The sequence below is a fragment of the Phocoena phocoena genome, chromosome 8 (genome assembly GCF_963924675.1).
Source record: "Phocoena phocoena chromosome 8, mPhoPho1.1, whole genome shotgun sequence".
Taxonomy (NCBI): Eukaryota; Metazoa; Chordata; class Mammalia; order Artiodactyla; family Phocoenidae; genus Phocoena; species Phocoena phocoena.
The window spans coordinates 24,937,419-24,963,991 of NC_089226.1; the positions used below are offsets into that span (position 1 = coordinate 24,937,419).

General features: G+C 39.5%; 1 pseudogene; it reads right to left on the bottom strand.

Annotated features, from left to right (window-relative positions):
- Positions 1-26,203, bottom strand: part of LOC136126877 (centrosomal protein of 78 kDa-like) — a 29,529-nt pseudogene extending 3,326 nt beyond the window's left edge.
- Positions 26,204-26,573: the final 370 nt, after the last annotated feature.

Consider the following 26,573-nt stretch of genomic DNA (forward strand, 5'->3'; position numbering starts at 1 on the left):
CTTTTTCAGGTGAACACTGAACTGACTTCTAGATATTTACTAATTTTTGTGACTACTGCGTATGGGATCTTTCCTTGTTTTTTGTTATTTCTGGAGAATGGGAAAGTAACTGACTTTTACATATTTAGACATAACCGATCACAATTCTGAACATGATCATTTCTAGTTTTTCCACTGATTCCTGCATTTTGAAAAAACAGTCATTATCATCTGTGATTTTTATTGTCTCCTTACTAAAGGCTCTGGAACCAGTTCCCCGACTCTCCCCATGTTCTTATCCTGCCTGATCCCACTTCCCCGCTGCACATGACCCTAACCTGTCTGCGCTGCTGTAAAACACTGTCTGTTCACAGGGTTGTGAAGATAATAAAATGTATTATTATCTGTAAAGCGCCAAGGGCTCTGCATATTTAATTTTATTTTGGGGTTGTCACTAGACACATCACATGCTTCCCTCTCTTTCCTAAGGCCTGGACCCCCATGAAAGTAAGAAAAGGTGACCTCAGATATGGATTTGATCACTTCAACAGCTTTATCATATTAAAATTAATATCATTAATATCTAATACATATTAAACACTATGTGTCAGGAACATCCTAGGTGTGTTCCATAAGAACCACAAATAATATTAACAGCTACCATTAAGGAAATAATTAACTGTTAAGGCTATTTTAATTTTAGCACATCGGAAAACACAAGGGGTATAAGTTCCAGTAGCATTAAAAAAAAGAAAAAGTTACCAATTCTAATAGTAGCTTTTCCTTTTCGACCACTTCCCAAAATTATAGTTCTCTTTTTCTGTCTAGCAGCTTTAGATGTTTCCTTCACCGATGGAGAAGTTATCCACAGGTACTGAGAGAGAAATAATAAATATGCCATTTAAGTCACAGGTAATCTATGAGGGTTTGATCTTCATTGGAAATTAAGATACTTTAAGTTAATAAAGGTTTTCAATCTGCATTTCTGGGAACCTAAACTAAAGCATCACACAACATTTTCAAAAACAGAAAAGCCATTTCATGTGACTAAAAACTTAGTTTTAAGATGGCAGAAAGTACCTTGATAATATTCTTTTAAGAAAGAAAAAAAAACAAGCCATTAAAGAGAAATTCTTCCGAAAGAACTAAAACATGTTATATACCTTTGACTTGGCACTCCTTCCATCTGGAGGACTTTTTTGATAACTGCTTTTATCACAGAATGATCTAGAGTAAAATAAATTGAAGTTAGAGTAATTATTTCCCAATGAGTGGCTATTTCCATTTAAAACCAAAAGCCAACTAATTACTGCTTTTCCCATAAAATTAAATATGAAATCTACATTATGTAATTATACACTTATTTCCCCCTTTGTGTATTCTAATTTCTTCCTCAGAAACCTAAGATGCCACCTTGCAGACTGCCCCAGTGGCTACTATTTTGGCGGCAGCAAAGGTCAACTTTAAACATTTTGCATCTAAAGAGGCTTTGGACACCTTTGGATAGAAAGTATAGTCTGAGCACTGTCCAGACACTTAGATACCTAAAGGGCATCCAAGATAACAAACCGAAGTCCTGATATTCCCTCAAAAGCTGCTCCCCATCAGCCCCCTTCTAAGTGATACCACCCAGTTGCACACATAATCATCAACGACTTGTCTCCTTGTTACTATTTCCTTCATACCCCACATCTAATCTATCTGTAAGTCTTGTTAGCTACACCCTCAAAACACAACCTGAATTAAACTGCTTTTCACTTGGTCCAACCTAAGCTAGTCCATAAACATCTCTTTATTTGGACCACTGTGAGAGTCTCCTAACTGGTCTCCCTGTTTCTCTTCTTTATCCCCCCAAGTCTATTCTCTATACCAGGTCACCTTATTGAGATACTATTTGGATCATGCCTTTTTCCACTTCAAAACCTTCTACTCGTTTAGAATAATCCACATCTTTACTCCGGCCTTCAAGACTTTACAAAAGCAGACCCCTGGCTAGCTCCTTGACCTCATGTCATACCACACTCTTCTTCACTCAGTACTCTGGCCATGTTGGCCTCCTTGCTTTCCCTTAAATACTCCACCCACCTACATGACTGCATACGCATTGCCTCCTTGTCCTGGAATGTGCTTACCCCAGTTCTTCCATGGCTCGCTCCTCTCTTCATTCAGGTCTCCATTCAAATGCCACTTCTCCAGTGAAGCTGTCCCCTAACAAACTTATCCAATGGAGTCCTACCTGCCCCTCCTCACGCTCCTTACATTAAGGTATTTTTGCACTTCCTACTGTCTAAAATTATATTACTTATCTCTTTACTCATTTCTATCTGAACTACTTCATTAGAATGTAAGCTCCATGAGGGCAAGACTTTTGTCTATCTGGTTCACTGCTTTATCCCTAGTGCCTAAACCCGTATCTGGCACACAGAAGGTATTAAAAAAATTACTTGTGAAACTGACAAATGAATAAAGTATTCCTTGCAAAAATTCAGAGGTTGCACAAGAAGGAAATAATGCTCTTGGTGGAAGCAGGCTTAGTGTCTAGGTTCACCTCTATTCAGAGTAGAGATAAGAACAATTTAGAAGTATAACTCACTTTAATTAGTACATTATCTGCTAAAAACATAAGGGAGCGCAACATTAGAAAAGTACAGTTGATGCTTGAACAACATGGGTTTGACCCTCGCAGGTCCACTGACACACGGATATTTTTCAGTAAATATGTACTATCGTCCTACACGATCCAAGGTTGGTTGAATCCACTGACGATAAACTTATACCCAGATTTTCAACTGCGTAGGGGTCTGCACCCCTAACCCCCAAGTTGTTCAAGGGACAATTGTATACGATGAGGAAAGTTAAACACATTAAGTTTTAAAAATTGTCAATATGTGAACAAATTCTTTTTGTTTTGCTATGTGTTTATCAATTTAAAAAAGTGACCGCATACCAACAAGTGGATTTTTTCTTATATCCAGAATGAGCAGAGCTCTATTTGGTTTCAAGGGTCTTTAGTAAAGCCTTCGCTCCTTCATTGGTGAGGTCACACTGCTGCAGATCAAGTGCTGTTGATAAAACACAAAAGGTCACTTGCTAACTCTATACAGATTTAACATAGAGACAACTCTCATTTTCTCACGTGTGGAAGAGTCCTGCACAAGACAAGTCATGGCAGGTTTGTAATTTTGGGTATGGAAAAAAACAGAAACATATATGCACACACATAATGCATAATCCAATTAAAAAACCTCTTCTTGGATGTGCAATGATAACCCTGCCTTTAGTACCAATAAATCATCCAACATATTTTACAATTACAGAACTGAAGAATTACTGTATACAACCTATGAGCAAAAAACATCACAAAATGAATCTCAGTTCATAACTAGCAATGGCAGCAGTGGCAGTGTAAACCTTACAAGCAAAAACTGGTGGAGCTCAGAAATGCACTGCATTCTTTTGATCGTGATATTGAGCTCCAAATCACACATGAAACTAGTTAAAAGGGGAAAACAAAAATAGAAGAAATGTAATAACTGTTAGTTTTAGAACAAAAAAGACAAGTCTAAGAGGATACAAATAATAATAAATTCGAAGAATGTGTGAATAGAGAATACATACTAAAAACCTATCATGAAAGTATGATGGTCAGGAACTCTCTCCGTAAAAGGTCAGACAAAAATCAGAACAAATGATCATGAATTCTAGTAGTTCTGGGGTTGAGCAACACTCATTTAAACAAAAGGGATCATCACGAAAGCACAGGTATTAAAAAATATTACATGAAAGGAAACTACCATGAGTCTTTTTTTTTAAGTGTTGTGTGGACCATCACATTAAAATAACTGGAGTCTTTCAACACTCCACGACACATGGAAACAGAAAGTCAGACATATGGATCTGACAGGCTATGATACAACCCTTACAAACTCTCACTACAGAAGAATGGACACAGGGTATAATTAACCAACTAGCCAAATTAATACAAACAGCCAGTAAACCTCACCAGTAAATCAAAGGAATACAAAACAAAACAACATGTGGTTATTCTCCTATCAGATTAAGCCAAGACTCTGTAATAAAAGCCTTTAAAAAGTCTATACCCGGGCTTCCCTGGTGGCGCAGTGGTTGAGAGTCCGCCTGCCGATGCAGGGGACGTGGGTTCGTGCCCCGGTCCGGGAAGATCCCACATACCGTGGAGCGGCTGGGCCCGTGGGCCATGGCCGCTGAGCCTGTGCGTCCGGAGCCTGTGCTTCGCAACGGGAGAGGCCACAGCGGTGAGAGGCCCACGTACCAAAAAAAAAAAAAAAGTCTATACCCTTTTGATCCAACGACTCTCTTTCTAAGAATTTAACCAAAAGAAATAGAGATATAGGTAAGGATATATATCAGAGTACTATTTGTAACTGAAAAACTGGACATAGCTTATATACAAGAATGGATAAGCTATGTGTACTGTGGCATTTTCATATAATGGAACACTGAACAGTCACAAAAAATGATGCAGTAGATGCAAATTTACTGACTTGCTAAGATGCTCATACTAAATTAACTGAAAGAAGTTACGAAATTTGGAGTAATCCTACTTGCATAAAAAAGGGAGAGGTAAAAAAAAAAAAAAAAAAAAAAAAGGGAGAGGTACTCATTTTTGTAGTTTAACAGTTTTTAAAAGTGCTACAAGCCAGTGTTTGTGAGAGGCAGGCTTCACATCCACTGTTGGGGTGGACTACAAATTGGCATAGCATTTCTGGGTGGTAATTTGGCAATGTGTATGAAGTCTTAAAAATATGTCACACTTAGTCATTCCACTTCTAGTACCTTATTCTACAGAAGTAATCCCGATGGACACAGAGATGTATACAGAATGTATTCACATTGTTTCTGACAGGGAAAAATAAACTGTCTAAATCTAATTGCAAAGAATTGATTAAACTATGGGACATCAATACGATGGAATACTACATGATATATCATTAAGTGAAAAAAGCAGGAATATGAAATAGCAAGTATACTACAATTCTATTTTTGTAATCCCTAAGTGTACAAATATATTTATAGAAAAAAAAAAAGACTGAAAGTATATACACCAAAATGAACAGTGATTATGTCTGGGTATTAAGATTATAGGTAATTGTTCTCTTGTTACTCTTTATTTTCTGTAAAGAATATATGCAACTCTTAGAGAAAGTTTAAAAGCAACATAAAAGCTATCAGAAAAATCAGGTTTAAAATAATTCCTATCACAACAGTATCATGCCAAAAGCTAAGCATACATCATATTAAAAATTCAATATTTTCAATTTTAGAATTTACCTCTAAGGCATAATTCCTCACTAAGAGATTCTGCAAAAGCACTTGCACCCAGGTCACCAATGAGCGTGTTTGCAGTTCAGAGTGATGCGCCTCAAACCAGCCATACAGTCAAGATCAGGTCTCCTGGAAAGAAGACTCTCAGCCCAGGTTTCTTCGTGCCTTCTGATAGTCTGATATTTCAAAGATTTAATGGGATGAAATTAAGATGCTTGAATAAGGAAACAGGGTGTGTCTACTGAGTATGGCTTATTATGTCAGATTTACACACACACATATCAAGCATATATGCCAGGAGCATCAACCTGAGAAATTAAACAGTCAGTTCTGGTTTTTCGAGTCCAGTGACCCAGATTCTAGTCAGTCAGTGATTAGATTCTAGCCACTGGATGTCCTGTTTTTGAACACTTATGTAAAGTTGGACAACTCAATTGCAGTCTATGAATTATTTTCATTATGTTCTAAGTCAGGGAATTGGTTCTAAATTCTATCTTTGCTGATTTCATCATTCTGTCCTCCAATGGCCTCCAAACACCTGACTGCGCAAACCATAAGAAAACTTTTTAATATGCATCTTATTTATTAACAAATCATATACACAAAGTTCCATACATATAATTTATGTACATTATAAACTACACAGATTTTTAAAAAATAATACAAAGGTAAAAATGTTCTAATATTTTCTTTTCCTAACTCCTAAGGCATTATTTTATTTTACTTATTTTTTTAAAAAATTATTTATTTATTTATTTGTTTGTTTGTTTGGCTGTGCCGGGTCTTTAGTTGCTGCATGCCGGACCTTTTAGTTGTGGCATGTGGGCTCTTAGTTATGGCATGCATGTGGCATCTAGTTCCTTCAGCAGGGATCGAACCCAAGCCCCCTGCATTGGGAGTGCATAGTCTTAACTGCTGGACCGCCAGGGAAGTCCCAAGCATTATTTTAAAAACTATATTTACAAAATGGATTTCACATGCTACCTAGGGTATGCACACAAGCTTTAGAGGCCTGGACTATGCAGAGCCAGTTTGATGTGCCTTGGGAAGATAATGGTTTGACATCTAAGCACAAGTACTGTCTTAAAGACATTCAATTCTTTATATTCATAAAGTAAATTCTGGTAACAGGGAACACTGACTGTAAATGAAAAAAGTCTTATTACATTCTTGAAAAAATAAAAGACTCAAAGTGCCTTTGACACTCTAAAAGGAAAATCATTAGTGTCATTTTTCTATTAACAATAACTTATAAAAGCTCCAAGCAGAATCAACAGCAATCACTTACACAGTGCTTAGTATGTGCCAAGCACTATTTATACAAATGAGTTCATTTAAACCTCATAATGAGGCATAGAGGTTAAGTGATTTGCCCTGGTCACTAGCTATGAAATGGGAGAAAGGGAATTTGAACCTAGGCCATTTGGCTTCGGCACCCAAGTTCTTGACTGTTTTCTACCTCAGGGGTCAATGGACTTGCCCTGTATAGGTTCAAAGAATTTTTCAATTTTTAAAATCTAAATTTAAACATTTCCAGATTTGTGGGCTATACAGTTTCTGTTGCAACTACTCTACCCCACCGGCATAGGGTGAAAGTAGCCATAACTACCATGTAAACAATGGGTGCGACTATGTTCCAAAAAAACTTTCTTTACAAAACCAGGCGACAGGCTAGATCTGGCCCACCAGCCATAGTTTACCTATCTCTGATCTGCACCAGCAAACTATTAAAAAGGCTTCATGTCAAATTATTAAATAACGTTAGGCTGAAATATAGTAATTATAACCACTGTAAAGTTGTTAAGGCATTATTTTAAAAATTATATTTACAAGTTGCTGATGTACTGATTTTTATTAGTTTAAAAACTACAGCAGCTAATAAACACTTGATTCATTTAAGTCTTGAAGACTATAACGGCATAGTTTCTTCACAGCATTACAATAAATGTTTTCAGTAACTAAAAATACATAAAAGTATTATTATGTATTATATATTAAATCTCTTATTTCTAAAATTAAGTGGACTATCTTTACTAAATGGTAGAATCCCAAACTGAAAACTGGTCATATTCTTTTAGCAAAATGAAAGCTGCACTCACATGTATCAAAAGACAAAAATTAACTGCCATCTGTATCAATATATTAATGTGCTTCAATCACATATGTCTTCATGAAAGTTTAAACATAAAATCACCTTTAAGATCTAGGCCATGTGATCTGCTCCCTGCCATGTCAGATTACACCCCGTGAAGTTTACTTAAGTGTGACAGAATTCTTTATACCTTGACAAATAACTAACGGGAAAAAAAAAAACCACACACACAATAAGATGAAGAGCCTATACATTTGTCAATCTTGACTTATTTGCTTTTCTTCAGTCAATTGGAGGTTTATAGCCACATTCTTAAAATCATTAATTATAATCTTCCCAAACAGGTAATTGACGAACAGATGCATTCTAAAACTTGTCAGTAACAAAGTGTTATTCCAGTTTACAGCAAGAGATTAATTCTATTTAGATACTAAAACTGAATACACTGAATACTGCAAACTTTATTCCCAACCACTCAGCAAAGTACTACATACCTTTTCAGATATAGGAAAAAAAAGATAAAAAGAAAAAGCATAAGATTCTTCCTATTTTCATTTCCAAAGATACACCCCAATCTTGATTATCAATCAGCGATTTAAACGTCAACTATAAACACAGCATTTTATTAGGTGCTATGCAGTATACTAGAGCAATATAAGAAAGGGACCTCAAACCCTCTGTTCCCTCAAATTGAAAAGCAGGCTTCCTGACCCCTCCAGACCACTACTGGACACAGGGAACACACACTAATGTTTCAGGACCCCAACCAACAGTCACCTGCTTTGTGATTACTTCCATGACACACCTCTACTAACACCACTGTGTATGCTGCTCCTATGGGACGTTACATATATTTCCTATTTTAACACATACCACAGTGCATCATAATTATGATTGCAGATAGATGTTCTAACAATTTAAAGAGGATGATGACTTTTTTGCTCTTTACATCTTGCAATTTCCCTTCCCATAATACTTCTTGAAGAGAAACCATAAAAATATAGACGAACACAAAAAACCCAAAAATATACAAAATGAGTGGTTTGTGGCTTAGCACAAACTTAAGTAAAATTAGTTGTGACAGTATCCAGCATGACAAACTTTCATGGTACAAGTGAGAATGGACCAAGGTTTGAGCAGGTATAGGAGACAATCCAGGCATGAACAACACCAAGAAAAGGTAGACAGGAAGTAACGTGGTGTGTAGGAAATCATGAAACCAGCCTGATGGGAAGAGACTTAAACAAGATTGTACCTCACTTTCTAAACCTCCAACTCCAATTGGACAATTCGCAGGACACAGGTGCACCAAAGTGGCCAATCTATTCAATCCCTTTAATGTGGAGGAAGAGTTTAAAATTTTACTGGTTTAGTTTGCCCCAAAAGCAACTATCAAATGTTGGCAGGACACAGTGGAGGCTTACCTTTGTTAACATAGTTAAGTCCCTCTCTCTCTCAGAACTAGCCCACTTAGCTCCAGGTTCCTTAGCGCACCCGACACACTTACACAGCATTTAAGAGCTTTACACAACTGGAAGGTCACATCTTTATTTCTTAGCGCAGGAACACGACTTCTGTAAACTTTATTTCTGTCAGAACCTAAAGCAAAATTATTGTAAAATGAGTGATTTAAACCATACATTTTATCATCATTAAAAAGCATCTAAAAAAAAAAAAAAGCATCTGCTCTGCTAAGGATTAGAAACGACTCCTGCTCTTAACACCTTCATTAAGGAGGGACATGTATAAACTAAACATTTCAATCACATGAGATAAAGAACCATAACCTTTATGCACAGAGGTTTCTATGGAGTTAAAAAGTTATATTAAGTGACGGCTTCATGATAACCCTGAAGTACAATATAGAAAGATGAGACTACGCAGAGTTGGAGGAGGAGGTGCCTTAACTGCAGAGGGAGCACCTGTGCAAAGACACTCAAGCCTAACAACTGCTGCGCACTGTAAATACTGCAGGTGGGGATGACTAAAGGCCAGGGGTCCAAGTGTGAGAAGAGACATAAATGAAAATAGAGATGTTGGCCGAAGCAAGCCTGGGAGAGAGCATGGCTTGTATCCCACAGGTGATGAGGCCTGGGGCTACCACTGGCTGAGTAAGGGTGCCTCTGCTGATTAGAAAAAGGTGCCCCACTGCTGAAGGACCAATTAGATAAAGGGAGTGATCACAAAAAGCTCCCCTTCCTCAGGGCCAAAAAGCCCCATGAGGCTGGGCCAAGCACAGTTCAGACTCACGCCTCCGTGCAGAGCACACGCTGGGCAGCTAGTATACACTAACTCTGTGTGGGCAAGCCATTAGCAGCATTATTTTAGGCGTACCTTTTTATGTTAGCAGATCACTCAACCCGAGTAGGCAGATGAACTTAGAGGAACTGACCCCAGGAGCTGTGAAACCACCCAGGAGCTTCTGCCATAGTTTCTGCCAGGCAAAATGTAATATGGATGAAGAAGCAAATTTAGGAGGAGGTCAAAATCACAAGCTAGACCCACTGGATGCAAGACATAAAGAAGGTTCAGTGAAGGAACTCTGAAGAGAATGGGCTCTGCAATAAATTTTTCTTACATTCAATGTAAAACATTAGGCAAAATTAAGTACAGTGGCCTTTAAGGCCCCTTCCAGCTCTAATTTCTTTTGATTTCTAACTTATTACTCTGGTTAAGTCAAGTCCCTTCAGAGATACAGAACAGTTCTTACACCTGAATGGGATGCAAAGAATAATCTGACTTCTCTTCACCAGGGGATGAGTTGAACTGTCCTTGCAGAAGAGGTAACAGATGGTGTGAACCCCAGATCCTAGAAAAGGGCCAGGCACACAATAAGTATTCAGCTTTTTTTTTTTTTTTTTGGTGGTACGCGGGCCTCTCACTGTTGCAGCCTCTCCCGTTGCGGAGCACAGGCTCTGGACGCGCAGGCCCAGCGGCCACGGGTCACGGGCCCAGCCGCTCCGCGGCATGTGGGATCCTCCCGGACCGGGGCATGAACCCGCGTCCCCTGCATCGGCAGGCGGACTCTCAACCACTGCGCCACCAGGGAAGCCCAGTATTCAGCTTTTTGAAAACAAATGAACAATCGTTTCCTCTCCTAGATCTTCACAACCTTCCTCTGCTGGCTACTTTCTCTCACCTTATAAACGTCCTCAAATATACCCACTTAAAAAACTCTCAGATCTATGACTCTTTGGACCTTCTTGTGGATAACCTAAGTCTCTACCATGCCTTCAAACACCTGTCCTCCCCAAAAGCCCAGATCTGTACCTTGGGTCCAGACCTGTCTATCAGGCCCCTCTAAAGCACTGAAGATGAAGTAAGATCCTCTCGCCACCCCCATTCCCTTTCTACTGTGCTCTGTATCTCACAAAAAGATGCAGCTGTAAACTGTCACCCACGCTTGCTGCCCTCCCTTTTCTAACTGGTCACCAGGCCTCACCCATTCTCTCTCAGATCTGCAAAATCCAGTCCCACCTTTTATAACTTAAGTGTGACACTTAGATTACAATTCACCCTGCACCCAATCAACTGCCTTGCACATGGAGGTCCGAGTGAGCCTCTAAACCAGAATTCCATTTCACTGTTCTTTGGTGTTTCCCACAGCCTTCAGGATAAACATCCAAAGTTCTGACATGACAAACAAGGCCCCTTTCTGTTTGTCCCCACTAGGTTTCCAGTATCAACTCTCATTTCTGTCCCAAAACCTGAGTTCCAGTTTTGTACCTCAGTTTTGCCATATTTTCCTACAATTTCTCAAACTTTGACACACACTGCTCCCTCCTGCCACCCCAGGAGCTTCTACATATCCTTAGAAAGGATGGCACCTCCTCCAAGAAGCCTACCCTGAACTTTCCCTTCCAAGATTCTGTGCTCTGCAAAGGGGAAAGGTGGGGGGGAGGGATAAATTAGGAGTTTGGGATTAACATATACACACAACTATATATAAAAAAGTTAATCAACAAGGACCTACTGCATAACACAGGGAACTCTACTGCGTATCCTGTAATAACCTGTACGGGAAAAGAATCTGAAAAAGAATGGATATATGTATAAGTGAATCACTTTTCTGTACACCTGAAACTAACACAATATTGTAAATCAACTATACTCCAAGATAAAATAAAAATTAAATGAAAAAAAAAAAGATTCTGTGCTCTGTAGCACCAGAACTCACTTCTTCCAGAGCACTGACTACTGTGCTTGTGTTTACCTGCCGCATCTTACCTGCTGGAGACGATGCTTCTGCCCTAGGTAATCTCGCCCTCCTAGGGGAGATTACCTAGGGCAGAAGCATCGTCTCCAGCAGCCCTTGGTTCTGACAACTCATTCAAGTGCCAGGATACTTTACACACATAACCTGCTTAATTAATTCTAAGAACCCACAGAAAGAGTGGTTTTTAATGTCATTTTACAAGTGTGGGGATTGTAGTGCAAAAGTAACCTGCCCAGGCCACAGAGAGCATAAACCCTGGAATTTAAACCCTAAGCTGCCTTCACACCGGTGCTCTTTCCACTATATGATACGACTATTGAAAAAAAGATTTTTCTTCCCGAGCCCTGTTTTAACGGAAAGGAAATGAAGCTGGGATATATCAATTTCCTAATCGCTTTGGTCTGTACCAGACAGTCATTCAACAGACCAGGTAACATCTGTGGAACAATTAACGATGCTCCAAACTGTGCTAAGTGTTCTACATTGTAGAGTCTACAAGCATTAACAGTGAGTCCATGCAACCGCCACAGACAGCGGGTCCTGTTAAGCCCATGATACAGATGACAACACTGAGACCTAGAAGCTTTAGGGCACTCGGCCGGGGTCACGGAGCTGGTAGGAGTCCTAGGCCGCACGCCCCGTCTAGTGCACGCAAACCCGGGCACTGGTCGCCGGTTCTAGTGCCCACCCTCCACCTTGCACCATCTAAAACCCCGCTTCACAGCGCCCACACGAGAGACCACGGAAGCGGGAACTACAAACCTGTGTCGCCAAGTCGTGGTTGGAAGAAGCTCTGGATACAGATCAGGGGCAGACGGTGCTCAGGAGCGGCACCCAGTCAACCCCGCGGAGGCTGTCGGCGTTGAAGTCCAGCAGGCTCTCCCGCACGGAGGCGCGCACGGCGGGCAGAGGCACCGAATCCTGCAACGCGCACAGGTCCTCACAGCGCCAGAAGAAGTTGACCGCGCTGTCGCGGCGCAGCTTCACCGAGTGATCATGGCCCGAAGGCGGCCTGGCTGTGGATACGATGCCTACATCTGCCTGGGGGCCACGGCTCGCCTCCCAGCCCCTTGGGCGCCCACCGCCCGGCGGCTGCGGCCCAGCAGCATGCGCAGGAACGGCGTCGCAGCCAGAAGACGCAGTTCCACCGGCCCCAGCTAGGCCCGCCCCTTGATGCCGCGCTCCAGCTCCGCCTCCAGCCCGTAACTTCTGCAGTTGACGCAGACCTCAACTGCCTCCACGCCGCCGGGCTGAAATTGAAGCCTGCGTGCGGCCCCGTGGGGGCGGGGCTCGAGGACATCAGCGAACCCGCCGTGCGTCACCACGCAGCCCCGCCTCCCAAGGGGACGCGGCCTGAGGAGCAGGGGCGGGAGCTCCGAGACTAGGGCGGTGCGACAGGTAGGAGGTGTGGAGAATTTGGGGTTTCCAAAAAGCGTTTGCTGACTCATCCAAACAAAAGTGAGACATGGTTGTATCAGCGCATATTAAAAGTAAACTCCCGATAAGTGTCTGTGCTCGCCCCGCCCAGGAGAGAGCGTGCACTCTGTGAGGGACACGTGAAAAGTTGAGTGAACGTCTGCCTGTGGTCCGTTACCTGGTGCACGGCTGTGTGAATTTCTGCGGAGAGCTCTTAATTTCTGTAGTTTCTACTGACTTGACACGGTGGTTGGCAAATGGTGACGTGTTCCATGCATTCAGGACATGATCGTGGTTACTAATAATCACTTTGTTTTGTACTGACACCTCCACAGAGAATTTACTACTGAATATCCACTTTACAGAAGAGAAACTGAGGCATAGGAAGTGAAGTGACTGAGTAAGAGGAAGGACTCAGACGACTGGTGTTAGTAAGTTAACCCTGCAAGGAGGCCGTTAGCCTGTGGTAGCTCTAGTGATGCAGCCACCTACGTAAACCAACCAAAATCTAAGCCTGTCAACGCCTCAGGGTGACGAACACCGCTGAGGACAACCAGTCACAAACCACCAACTAGGCTTTAAAGCTATAGCAAGTCAGTCATTTCCTTGCTTTGCTTCTGCCCTTTTAAAATAAAAATCTCTGCAGCTCCTGTGGCTGGAGTGCTCCTCACCACTTCCGCTTTGGTGGTGCCTGAATTGAATCTATTTTTGCTCAAATAAACACTTAAAATTTTAAATATGCCTCAGTTTGTCTTTTAACATTGGCCGTGGAAGTTGGACTTGTATCCAGTTTCTAGAACAATGGTCGTCCTCTGGTCAGGCCTTAGGCGTTACATGTACAACGTTCCTCTTCTACCGCCACCTTCTGGATGCCTCCACCCACTACCAGCTCCCCCGCATCAGATCCCCTAGATGTGGTCAGCAATGGCTTTTACATGCAGCGTGGTCACATTATAATATCGCAGACACTCCTCCGTCCTCCAGCCAGCGTGTGAAGTGAACCATTACCATTCCTGTTGAAGAGCCTGGTGTGACAACTTTCCCAAACACAGCTACTCCCTAGCTGACCCTGGGTAACCACTCTTCTGAACTTGGTCTCCATCACTGCCATGGATGTCTTTATATTTAGGCAACATTTTAAAGTATTCTTAAACAGCATATAGTATTCTACTACGTTTTCTCTTGTTACTTGCTTTATTTAGTGTTATCTTTGCTCGGTTCATCCATGCTGACACCTAAAGATCTGTGTAGTTCATATACTTTCCTTGCTATGTAGGATTCCCATGTAGGGAAATACAATAATTTATATGTGTATTTTCCTGTTGATGGACATTTAAATTGTTTCCAATTATCAGTATGATTTCTGTTTGAAAAAAATTTTATATAATTTTTAAAGGTTACTTTACATTTATTGCAAAATTTTGGCTATATTCCCTGTGTTCTACAATACATCCTTGAGCCTATCATATACCCAGTAGTTTACATCTCTCACTTCCCCACCCCTGTATTGCCCCCTCCTCCCCCTCCACACTGGCAACCATTAGTTTGTTGTCTGTATCTGTGAGTCTCCTTTTTTATTATATTCAGTAGTTTGTTGTATTTTTTAGATTCCATATATAGGTGATATCCTATAGTATTTGTTTTTCTTTGACTTATTTCACTTAGCATAATGCCTTCCAAGTCTGTCTATGTCGCTGCAAGTGGCAAAATTTCATTCTTTTTTATGGCTGCGTAGTATGCCATTGGTTACATGTACCACATTTTCTTTATCCGTTCATCTCTTGATGAAACTTAGGTTGCTTCCATATCTTGGCAATTGTAAATACTGCTGCTGCGAACATTGGGGTGCATGTATCTTTTCAAATTAGTGTTTTTGTTTTTTTCGGATATATACCCAGGAGTGGACTTGAGGGGTCATGTGGTAGTTCTATTTTTAGTTTTTTGAGAACCCTCCATACTGTTTTCCACAGTGGCTACACCAACTTACATTCCCACCAACACTGTACCAGGGTTCCCTTTTCTTTACATCCTTGCCCACATTTGTTGTTTGTGCTCTTCTTGATGATAGCCATTCTGACAGGAGTAAGGTGATACCTCAGTGTAGTTTTGATTTACATTTCCCTGATGATTAGCAGTGTTGAGCATCTTTTCATGTGCCTGTTGGCCATCTGCATTTCCTCTTTGGAAAAATGTCGATTCAGTTCTTCTGCCCATTTTTTAATTGGGTTGTTAGTTTTTTTGATGTTGAGTTTTATGAGCTGTTTATATATGTTGGATATTAATCCCTTATTGATCCTATCCATTGCAAATATTTTCTCCTATTCAGTAGGTTGTCTTTTCATTTTGTTGATAATTTCCTTTGCTTGCAAAAGCTTTTAACTTTAATTAGGTCCCACTTGTTTATTTTTGCTTTCATTTCCTTTACTTGAGGAGATGGATCCAAAAAATATTGCTGTGATTTATATCAAAGAGTGTTCTGCCTATGTTATCTTCAAGGAGTTTTATCGTACCCAGTCCTACATTTAGCTCTTTAATCCATTTTGAGTTTATTTTTGTATATGGTGTTAGAGAATGTTCTAATTTCATTCTTGTATGTGTAGCTGTCCAGTTTTCCCAGCACCACTTATTGAAGAGACTGTCTTTTCTTCATTGCATAATTTTGCCCTCTTTGTCATATATTGGCATAAGTGTGTGGGTTTATTTCTGGGCTTTCTATCCTGTTCCATTGATCTATATGTCTGTTTTTGTGCCAGGACCATACTGTTTTGATAACTGTAACTTTGTAGTATAGTCTGAAACCAGAGCATGGTTCCTCCAGCTCTGTTCTTTCTCAAGATTGTTTTGGCTATTCAGGGTCTCTGGTGCTTCCATACAAATTCAAAAAATTTTTTGTTCTAGTTCTGTGAAAAATGCCATTGGCATTTTGATAAGGATTGCATTGAATCTATAGATTGCCTTGGGAAGTACGTTCATGTTAACAATATTGATTCTTCCAATCCAAGAACATGGAATATCTTTCCATCTGTTTGTGTTACCTTCAATTTTTTTTATTAGTGTCTTATAGTTTTTGGAGTTCAGGTCTTTTGCCTCCTTAGGTAGGTTTATTCCTAGGTGTTTTATTGTTTTTGATGCAATGGTAAGTGGGATTGTTTCCTTAGTTTCTCTTTCTGATAGTTCATTGTTAGTGTATAGAAATTCAACAGATTTCTAAGTATTAATTTTGTATTCTGCAACTTTACCAAATTCATTGATGAGCTCTAGTAGTTTTCTGGTGGCTCTTTGGGATTTTCTTTGAGTAGTATCATGTCATCTGCAAATAGGGACAGTTTTACTTCTTCCTTTCCAATTTGGATTCCTTTTACTTCTTTTTCTTCTCTGATTGCTGCAGCTAGGACCTCCAAAACTATGTTGAATGTAAGTGGTGAGAGTGGTAATCCTTCTGAGTATGATTTCTGTGTTGCTATATCCATTTGTTTTAGTCTCCAGCATCACTTAATGTAGTTGTCTCCTGTCTTCTTAAAGCTCCCTCTTCTGTGTTTTCCATCAAGTAAGTTATTGTTTTTATCCCTCTCTACTTCCTTCTTCTCAGTCTCACTCTTGGGTGTCTATTGCTTACCCAGTTTCAATGTAGGTGTTCTTTAGTTTCCCATCCTCAGCGTCCACCCCTTCGGACATTTCACAGTTTCTCTGGGTGATCTTATTTCCTGTTCAGGCTTAACTTCCCGCCTCCAGGGTGATGTCTTCTAAAAAAGATAGCTGTCTCCATATATCAAACTGCCTCCTGGAAAGCTGCATATTTCTCATTGTCCTCAGCATCAGATCTGTGTTCCTCAGCTTGGCATATGAGCTCCTTCACGATTGGACTACCTCTTTTGTCTGCCTTCTGGCTGCATTCCTTCCTGAATGTCTTCTCTAGACATGTGGACCAGCTTGTAGTTTTTGATGTTCTATCATTCCTGCCTGGGCCTTTACAGATGCTGCTTCTTTACTTAAGACCCTCCTCTTCTGCTTGCTCTTCAGTAAGCTGACATCTGCTTCTTTCCCAGTCTCAGGTTGGGGGCCAGCTTCCCTAGGAGCCCTTCTTTCCCTAACCCTCATCTCTCCTCCCCTGCTTCTTTTTTTTTTTTTGCGGTACGCGGGCCTCTCACTGTTGTGGCCTCTCCCGTTGCGGAGCACAGGCTCCGGACGTGCAGGCTCAGCGGCCATGGCTCACGGGCCCAGCCGCTCCGCAGCATGTGGGATCTTCCCGGACCGGGGCACGAACCAGTGTCCCCTGCATCGGCAGGCGGACTCTCAACCACTGCACCACCAGGGAAGCCCCTCTGCTGCTTCTTTAGTGCCTCACTACTCTGCTCCCTGACATCCCTGTATCATAATACTTAGTGTCTCCAATGATAAGCATCCTTTTAGATAGTTTTCCTTCCATAGACTCTAAGCCTTTTGAAGGCAGGCACCGTGTCTCATTCATCCTTATATTCCCTATGCCTAGCACAGTGTTGGTACAGAGGAAGTGCTGATTAATGACTCCTGGAACTTTCTCGTCTATTCTCCATATAAGTCATTACTAGCACCTTGTGGCTACTGCCCACAGATGAAGCTCAGGGAAGCTTTATCATATTAATTAATCAGATTAACATATTAACAGATTAACATAAAATGTGCTTTCCTTGAGCTTCCCTATTTTCTGTCTGGCACTCAAGGCTTGCCTGATCATCTCTTCCCTCCTTACATTGAATTATGTCTTAATAGTGACTTTGGTTCTCCTTTCATTATCTGGTGTGTTCTAGCTTCCCTGAACATGGTGAGCAAAAGCTGCCTCCCCACAGCACCTCTGGGACCCTCTGACAAGCCAGGTGCATGCCTGGCCCAAGACAAGATGCCTGGGCTTCACTGCAGGTACCTGACCTGGGAGGGACATGGCTATTGGGCAGTACAAGACACGGGCTCTCCTCCTTCCAGGCTCTGGTGAGTGTAAGTTTGACTAGAATACAGTTTATCATTTTATCTCTGATTCCCTGTACTTGACTGCTGGTCCATCATGACAACATTATACCTAGACTGCCAAGCCATTTTACCTTCCCATAGAAGCTCAGTGGAGATGTTTTTTGCTCATCTCTAACATTCGTCTTCTCTGGACCTGCTTTCAGAGCAATGCGTTTTGTTAGATACAGTCACAGAGCTATGTCAACAACATAGGCTGTCTTATTTTAACTGACATGTGGTGCCCATTTCTTTTTTGTCTTATTTTAACTGACATGTGGTGCCCATTTCTTTTTTCTACTCCCTTACTTACGGCTGTTAACAATGACTCTTTCTCCACTCTTTTCATGTCCCACTAGACTATGTTCTGTGTCCTTGCTCTCTCACCTGAAGAGGATACCACTTCTTTCACTAGGAAAGTAAGGGTTCAGACACACACTTCCTCGTCATCTTTCTGCTGACTCTGGCTGCCTTCCAATCCATGTTCCATGATGCAGGCACCACCACCTCCTCTTCAAATCCTTCTGTGACTGTCCATTGCTCTTAGGATAAAGACACACCTCTTTACAGTGGTCTAAAATGTGGAGTCACAGCCTGGCTGCCGGTGGAGAACTGTTGCCATTCTGTAAGATAAGGTGCTTGCTTCACAATGTAAATCATATGTCCACTAGATATACTGTTTGGTTTAACAGGCAAGACTTTCTTGATGAACGAAGCAGGGTGTTGACTTGCATTCTAGAGCAAGCTTCTTATCTTGTTGTGCACTGGCACTCTGGGTGCACTAGTCTGCAGGGCAGGGTATCCCCTTGGCATGATGGAGCATGATCTCTGCAGCCTTGTCTTACACCTCCTTCCTCAATCATCCAGCCCACAGTGGCCTCCTTTCAGGCCTGCATACTTACAACGGCACATTGCCCATGCTGGCCCTCTGCATGAAATGTCCTTCTGTTTAGTTTGCAACTGATTAATGCCTCCTCATCCTTCTCATCTCTTCTCCTGTGTCACTTTGTCAAAAAAGTATCCCCTTACCTACTCAACTCATCACATCCCCCTACCATAGCTCACATAACACCAGGTACCTCTCGCTTATAGCCTTCATTACATTTCACATTCAGTTTTAGATAGGTGTTTACCATATGGTCCGTAAGAAAGAGATCATGTCTGTTTTGCTTACTCTTGCATCCCCAGCAGCTAGCAAAGTTACTGATAACCTTTGTTAAATGGAGAAATGAATGTATCCAGTCAATGACCAAGTCCTGACAGTTTTTCTTTATAGTGTCTCTTTACTCCTCCCTTCAATCTGTGTTGCCATTACTCCGATTCTACCATTTATTATTTTACACCTGGGTTACGATGATTGCTTCGGAGAATAGCATGTCTTCCTATGTTACTCCCTACAACCTCTATTACACCTCCCAAGGTTCTTGGATTATGCCATTGCCCTCTTCCAAACCATCCATGACACCCCTTGTCATCACAATACAGCCAGACTCTTAAGACTGACCTTCAAGTCCCTCCATAATTTGACTTTATTTTCACTTTCTAGACTTTTTAGGAAATAACTGGGTCTAATTGTCTCTGCATTTTTGCTCCCTTTCATATCTACCTATGACGTTAGGTTTTTTTTCCTAGTCAATCTATCTTCCCAGTTTTCTCTGGGAAAACTTCACTGAGAATCCAAGCAAGGTATGGATCCCTTCTCTCCCCTTAACTTGTAAACAGTTTAACAAGACGTATGTGGAACTGCCATAAGGCATCTACATCTTATCTCCCTCTGTGGTATCTAACCTCCCTGAGAACAGGGGTACATCTCTGTGTTCTGTGAAGTTCTTAGCATAGTATTATACACATAGTAAATGTTTGGTAAATGAATGAATAAGTGAATGAGTCACCATGAGAAGGGTATTTATTCTCTCATTCTTTCTCTTTCCACTCTCAAGTTTCTTTAGTTAGTTTCCTTAGACAAAAGGTTTCTTCGTAGCTACACAGTGTCCAAGCTCAAAGAGTGTTGCAAATAGCTGCTAAGAGCATCCTTCCACCACTTTAGAATAGCTTGCTCTCCCTCTCAAGTGGAGAGAGCAGGATTCAATATTTATTAAGTGCCTTTGTCCACTTGACATTTAGAGGCACTAGGGGCATCAGTGCTCTATACTCAGTGAAATGCCTATTTTGCTTTTAATTTTCCTTTGTGAATAACATCTATCCACAAAGATGTTTCGTTCAAATTTTCCACCCTTTAGATTCATAAAAAGCATTTTAACTACGTAGAAGCAGAAAATGAATAGAAAGAACTTTGCATTACATTTAATAAAAGTTTAGAGAGATCTTTGTGGTATATTAGTGACGTTATTTGGGGAAACTTTAGCCATGTACATTGTGTTGGAGAGGCACCAACAGTTCAAGAATTCTCAAAATTTGAGTACACAGTTGCCTTACATATAGGCATGGTGGCAGCCATGTACATAACAAAGCTTTGGAGGATGTTGTATTAGTCAGCTCTTGCTGTGATAATGCTTTGGAACAAATTGCCCCCAAACTCAGTTACATAAACAAGAATTTGTTTTTCTTGGACCTATGGGCTAGCTGCAGTGGCTTTCTTTTAGACCTCTAGATGGCTGCTTTTGCTCTGTGTTTTGGGTCAGTTTGAGGTCTGTCCCACACATCTTCCTCTGGAGCCCAACTGTGAGGCCACAACTCCCAGGCCCTGTCTTCTCATAAAATTCAGTGAAACATAAGAGGTGAGCCCAACCGCACAAGCCCATTTAAGCCCTCTGCTGCTCATTTAAGGCCATCATGTCTGCTCAGACTTCATTGGTCAAAACATGTCACAGATCTAAGTTGTATTTAGAATATGTGTACTTGTTTAAAGTTGGGTGCTCTCACAGAAGAATATTGCATTTTGGACAGTGTTACCTTAGCATTTTCATTGGCATTTGCAAACGTGATAAACGTTGTGTGCACTTTTTCACCTTTGAGCACTTTTTGAAATTGTGGGACAATTTCTATGGGAAAAGAGGAAGGTACACTTTAGAAGTCAACTCTAGTTATGGCATTGTTGGGAGAAGAGTTAATGATGATAAGGTCAATACAAATGAAAGATTTAGGATTCACATATTCATCATTAACATCAGCATTCTACAGAACATTCCTGGAGAATTGTGATGCTAGCTTTAGGTGATTTCTATCATAAATCATTAGAATTTGACAAAGCCACCTCAGTAAAACATACATCATACAGTACATCACATTTTAGTTTTTCCTACCAGTCCACAACTTATTATCAATACTGTACCATAACACAGAAACAGAAACTGAATGAATTCATTGTTAGCAGATGGGCATCACAAGAAATACTAGTGGAAGTTCTTCAAACGATAGCAAGCAGTAACTCAAGCCATAAAAACAAAACAATGCTGACTAGAGCAGTTGTGTAGGGAATTATAAAAGATAATGTAATTTCAAATTTCTTCTCCTTTCTCCTCTTAACTAATTTAAAAAGTAAGTGCATAAACAATATTACTATATTTGGATTGCCCTGTATATAACATAAAGAAATATCATATATTTGATGATATGGCACAAAGAAGGCAGTGAGAACAAAGCTGTATTAGAATAAAAATGACACTGCATGATAACCTGAATCCGCAGAAAGACAGAAAGAGAGCCATAAATGGTAAATAAATAGATTAACCCAACAAACTCTATGAATATTTATTTGCTCTACTTTCTTCTCTAAGCTCCTTTAAAAGATAAGCTTGTGTGAAGTAATAATTATAATAATATTTTGTTAAGTATGTAACATATATAAATGTAATAAAAACAAAAAAGAAGGAAAGTAATACAGCTCTATAAAAGTACAGTTTCTGTTTCTCACTGGAATAAAGCTAGTATAAAGCTGAAGAGATTGTGAGATGTATTACATAATCCCTAGAGCAGCCATTACTCAGAAAATGTGGTTAAAGATCATTAAAGGAATTAAATGTTACAGTAGAAAATATCCACTTAATATAAAAGGAAAATGGAGGAACAACAATAGTAACAAAAAAAAATGAGACATGTAGAAAATCAAAGGTAAAATGTTAGACATAAATAAATTCTACCATATCAATAATAAAAACTAAATGTAATGAATTAAACAATACAATCAAAAGGCATATATTGTCAAACTGGGTTTAAAAAAATGTTTTCTACAGGAGACACTCCTTGGATTCAAAGGTCTAATGTGAACAAAATAAAAGGATGAAAAAACATACATCATGCAAATAGCAACCATAAGAATGCTGAAGTGGCTCTACTAATACCAGAAAAAATAGACTTTAAAACAAACAAAAAATTACTAGATATGAAAAGGGACATTTTATGATAAAAAAGGGAAGACACAAAAATTATATGTGCCCTGAATAAGATAAAACCAAAATACATGAAGAATTGAAGGAAGAAATAGATAATTCCACATTAGGTAGAGGCTTCAGTGCTCCACGGTCAATTATGGATAGAACAATTAGGCAGAAGATCAATAAGGATTTAGAAGAATTGGACAACACTATGAATTATCAAGACCTAATAAATGTCTACAGAGCACTCAACCGAACAGTAAAATACTCATCCTTCTCAACTACATGTGAAACGTTTTCCAGCATAGATGACATGCTAGGCTATAAGACAAGAGATTGAAACCCACATACATTGCGGTGGGAATATCAAATGGTGTGGCCATTTTACAAAACAGCTTGACAGTCCCTCCAAGAGTTACACATAGAGTTACCCTATGACCCAGCAGTTTCACTACTAAATATATACCTAAGAGAAATAAAAACTTCTGTCTGCACAAAGGCTTGTACGTGAATGCTCACAGAAGCATATTTCTAAAAACAAAAGGTGGAAAAAATTCAAATGTCAATCTGACAAATGAATAAACGAAATGTGGAATACCCGTACAATAGAATAGCATTCAGCTATAAAAAGGAATGAAATATTGATCCATGTTACAACATGGATGAACCATGAAAGCATTATGTAAAGTAAAAGCAGCCACTCACAAAAGATCACATATTATATGGTCCCATTTATATGAAATGCCCAGAATAGCAAATCTGTAGAGACAGAAAGGAGATGAGTGGTTGCCTAGGGCTGAGAGGGTTGAGGAGAATGAAAAAACCTTGTTAATGTTTAGTGGATTTTTTTATGGGGGGACAAAAATCTACAATTGGATTGTTGTGATGGTTACACACGTCTTTTAGTGGTTACACTAAGAACCACTGAATTGTATACATTAAAGTGTTGAAATTATGGTATGTAAATTACATCCCAATAAAGCTGTTAAAATTATGATAATTTTATGTTTATAAATTTGAAAATTTATCCAAAATTACACATTCTTAAAACATGCAACCTAACAAGACTAATCCAAGAAGAAAAAATATCTTAAAAATCTATATCTACTCAGAAAGTTGTTTGTATACTTAAGTACCTTTACATAAAATGATTTCCAGGGATAAATGGCTCTCCAAGTAAGTTCTTCCAAATATTTAGGGGAGAAATAGCGGTAATCTTACATAAAAATCTTCCGGGAAACAGAAAAGAATATATTGCTCCAAATTTTTATAAGCCCAACATAAGCTTCAGAGGAAAACTAAAAAGAATATTACAAGAATAGAATCACAGGCCAGTTTCTCCTTTGAACATGCATGCAAAATGTGTAAACAAAAGCACAAACTGTATCCATGGTATGCAAAAGAGTAATATATCACAATCAAAGTGGCTGTATTCTAGTAATGCAAGGTTGGCTTAATGCTCAAACATGAAAGTGATCCCAGGAATGAATTAGAATGGGAAAAAAAGTCATTTGATAAAGAAGTCTTGGGAATTCCCTGGTGGTTCAGTGGTTAGGACTCGGCGCTTTCACTGCTTGGGGCCTGGGGTTCAATCCCTGGTCTGGAACTAAGAAGCTGCAAGCCATGAGGCAGGGCCCAAAAAGAAAGAAAGAGAGAAAGAAAGAAAGAAAGAAAGAAAGAAAGAAAGAAAGAAAGAAAGAAAGAAAGAAAGAAAGAAAGAAAGAAAGAAAATAAGAAGTCTTAACCAGGAGAAGCACAAGATTGAATAAACATAACAGATAATGCCTTATGAAACGTCCATGAAGATTATGGAATATTCTAAAATTTTAAAACAAAAAGAAATTGTTAAAATTCAAGAGGATGTGACAAATATTGTACATAGGCAAAAAATAAAATACACAAATGATGAGAGCCCAAAAATCCAGATGCCCAAGTCCCGTCTCTGAAGATTCTCTTTCAATGGGTTCTGCATTTCCTCTATGTTTAAAAACCTACAGGTGATTCTGATACGATTCACAGACACAATGTAAAGCTTCTGCTTTACAGGAAATAATACCAGATTATTTTGTTATAGTTATATTAACAGGCTGTACGATTGACGGATGTCTGATGTCAAAATGCACTCCCCACTAGGGATAAAAAGGGAACTAGTACTCTCTTCCGTTACTTGGTGGCAGCATGCATATATTGCAAGGGCATTATTTTAGGAATCCAAGTTAGTGGAACAGTTTAGAACTGGAAGACTACGTAGAGATCATCTAGTCAAGCTTGCAACTATTATAGTTGTGAAAACTAAGGCCCATATAAATGAAATGATTGATTTCCAAAGAGCGTTAGTGAAAGAGTATGAAATAAAAAATATCTCTGAACTTTTAATTTAGTGCTATTTTTATTAATCTCAAGTATTAGCTCAAAGTTCAGTGTGACAGTTTGGGGATTGAATTCTTGCTCGAATTTACTGGTTCTGTGCCTTTTAGTAAGTTACTACAACACTTTTAACTTCGCTTTTCAGATATGTAAAATAGTGAGCCTTGACTGATACAGTGTATGGGATAGCCTAGCACTGTTCTAAACACATACAAGTACTTAAAATGTTTTGGCTCTCATCTCTCTTAACAAGTTCTATCCTTTTAACAATAAAAGTGTTTTTCAGCTAGCAAAGCTCCCCAGAGCTGACCACATTCTGGCAAGAAATATAGGATTCTTTTCCTTACTGGGGGGTTCTTTATACCTGATATTTGAACTGCACTGAAACATGAACTTCTCTTGTTTATACTGTATTAATGGATTTAATAGATGAATTTAAAAAAGTAATAGGCAGGAATTAAGCTGCATTACTCTCAAGAAATATAATTCGATAGTGGTGGCTAGAATGATAAACAGTGTTTGGACAGGGAGTCCATATTGGATATGAACAACCTGTACTCCCATTTGCCTATTAAGAATAAATAGAATCCTTTCAAAATCTGTTTTAAAGGGCAGTTATTTTCTTCTGACTCATTTACGTTACCTGCAAGAAAAAGACGACCTCCTGAATCCTGGTTTAAAAAGCTTTTAATATAAAGCAGATAATTTTTTGCAACATTTCCCAAACTTTCCATTATCAAATTGGCTGAGGCTTCTCAACGACTATCATTTCACAACAATCTCTCCATTTTCACCTTCTTTAAAGAATTGGCCTAATAGATGTGCCGTTAAAACAGAGCTTCATTCTCAACATATTTTTAAGTTTGTATTCAAACAGTATGAAGAAAACAGGATCAGGGAATTCAGCCATAAAAGTGAATGGATTACTGATACATGCTACATTGTGGATGCAAGTAAGTGAAAGAAGTCAGACACGAAAGGCCTCATATTGTATTGTTCCATTTGTATGAAATCTCCAGCAGTGGCAAATCCATAGAAACAGAAAATATTATATATTAGTGGTTGCCAGGGGTTTGGAAGAGAGGGAAATAGGGAATGACTGCTTAAAATGGGTGTAGGTTTCCTTTTGGGGTGATGAAAATGTTTTGTAGTTGGACAGTGGTGATAGTTGCACAACATTGTGACAGTGCTAAATTCCACTGAATGGTACAGTGAGTTGTAAAATGATCAAAATTGTGAATTTTGTGTTATGTTCATTTTACTACAATAAAAAGGAGAAAGAGGGAAAAACTTCGAGTTTGGGAAAGTAAGGTGAACTGGGCAAGAAAAAGACAGCTCTATTATTCATTTTTCTCACAGCTCTCCCAGTGCATTAATCCTCAGCAGAAAGTAGTCTGAACTTGTAGATGATAGTCATTCAACACAGTCCAGGGAAAAGTAAATAAAATAAAACCCAACTATTCTTTAGCACATCTGTGACAGGTTACCTTCCTGCTCAGCCACATGGACATTCATGAGGACGTTTCCATTTAGGTCTCCTCTACTTCAGTACTTTACTCACAGCTCATTCACACATGTAGGCAACAGCATTCCTTAATTCTATGGACACTGCAGTGCTGGTTGTGATCAGTCTCATGAAAAGAAAAGGAAAGGAGGAAAAAGCCTCCACATTGGCTTGGTGGTCTTGAGATGAAATGGATGCAGAAGACAGCTTGATTGTCAAACTGGAAACTTTTATTTTCCTTTTCCTTTTCTCTATCAGGTCTTCTGCCCACTTCCCACCCCCTTCTTTCAAACAGGAAAGACACTTATTAGCTGATTTTTTTTTTTTTTTTTTTTTTGGTAAAACAACTGTTGTTTTAGATTTCTTTTTTTTTTTTTTTTT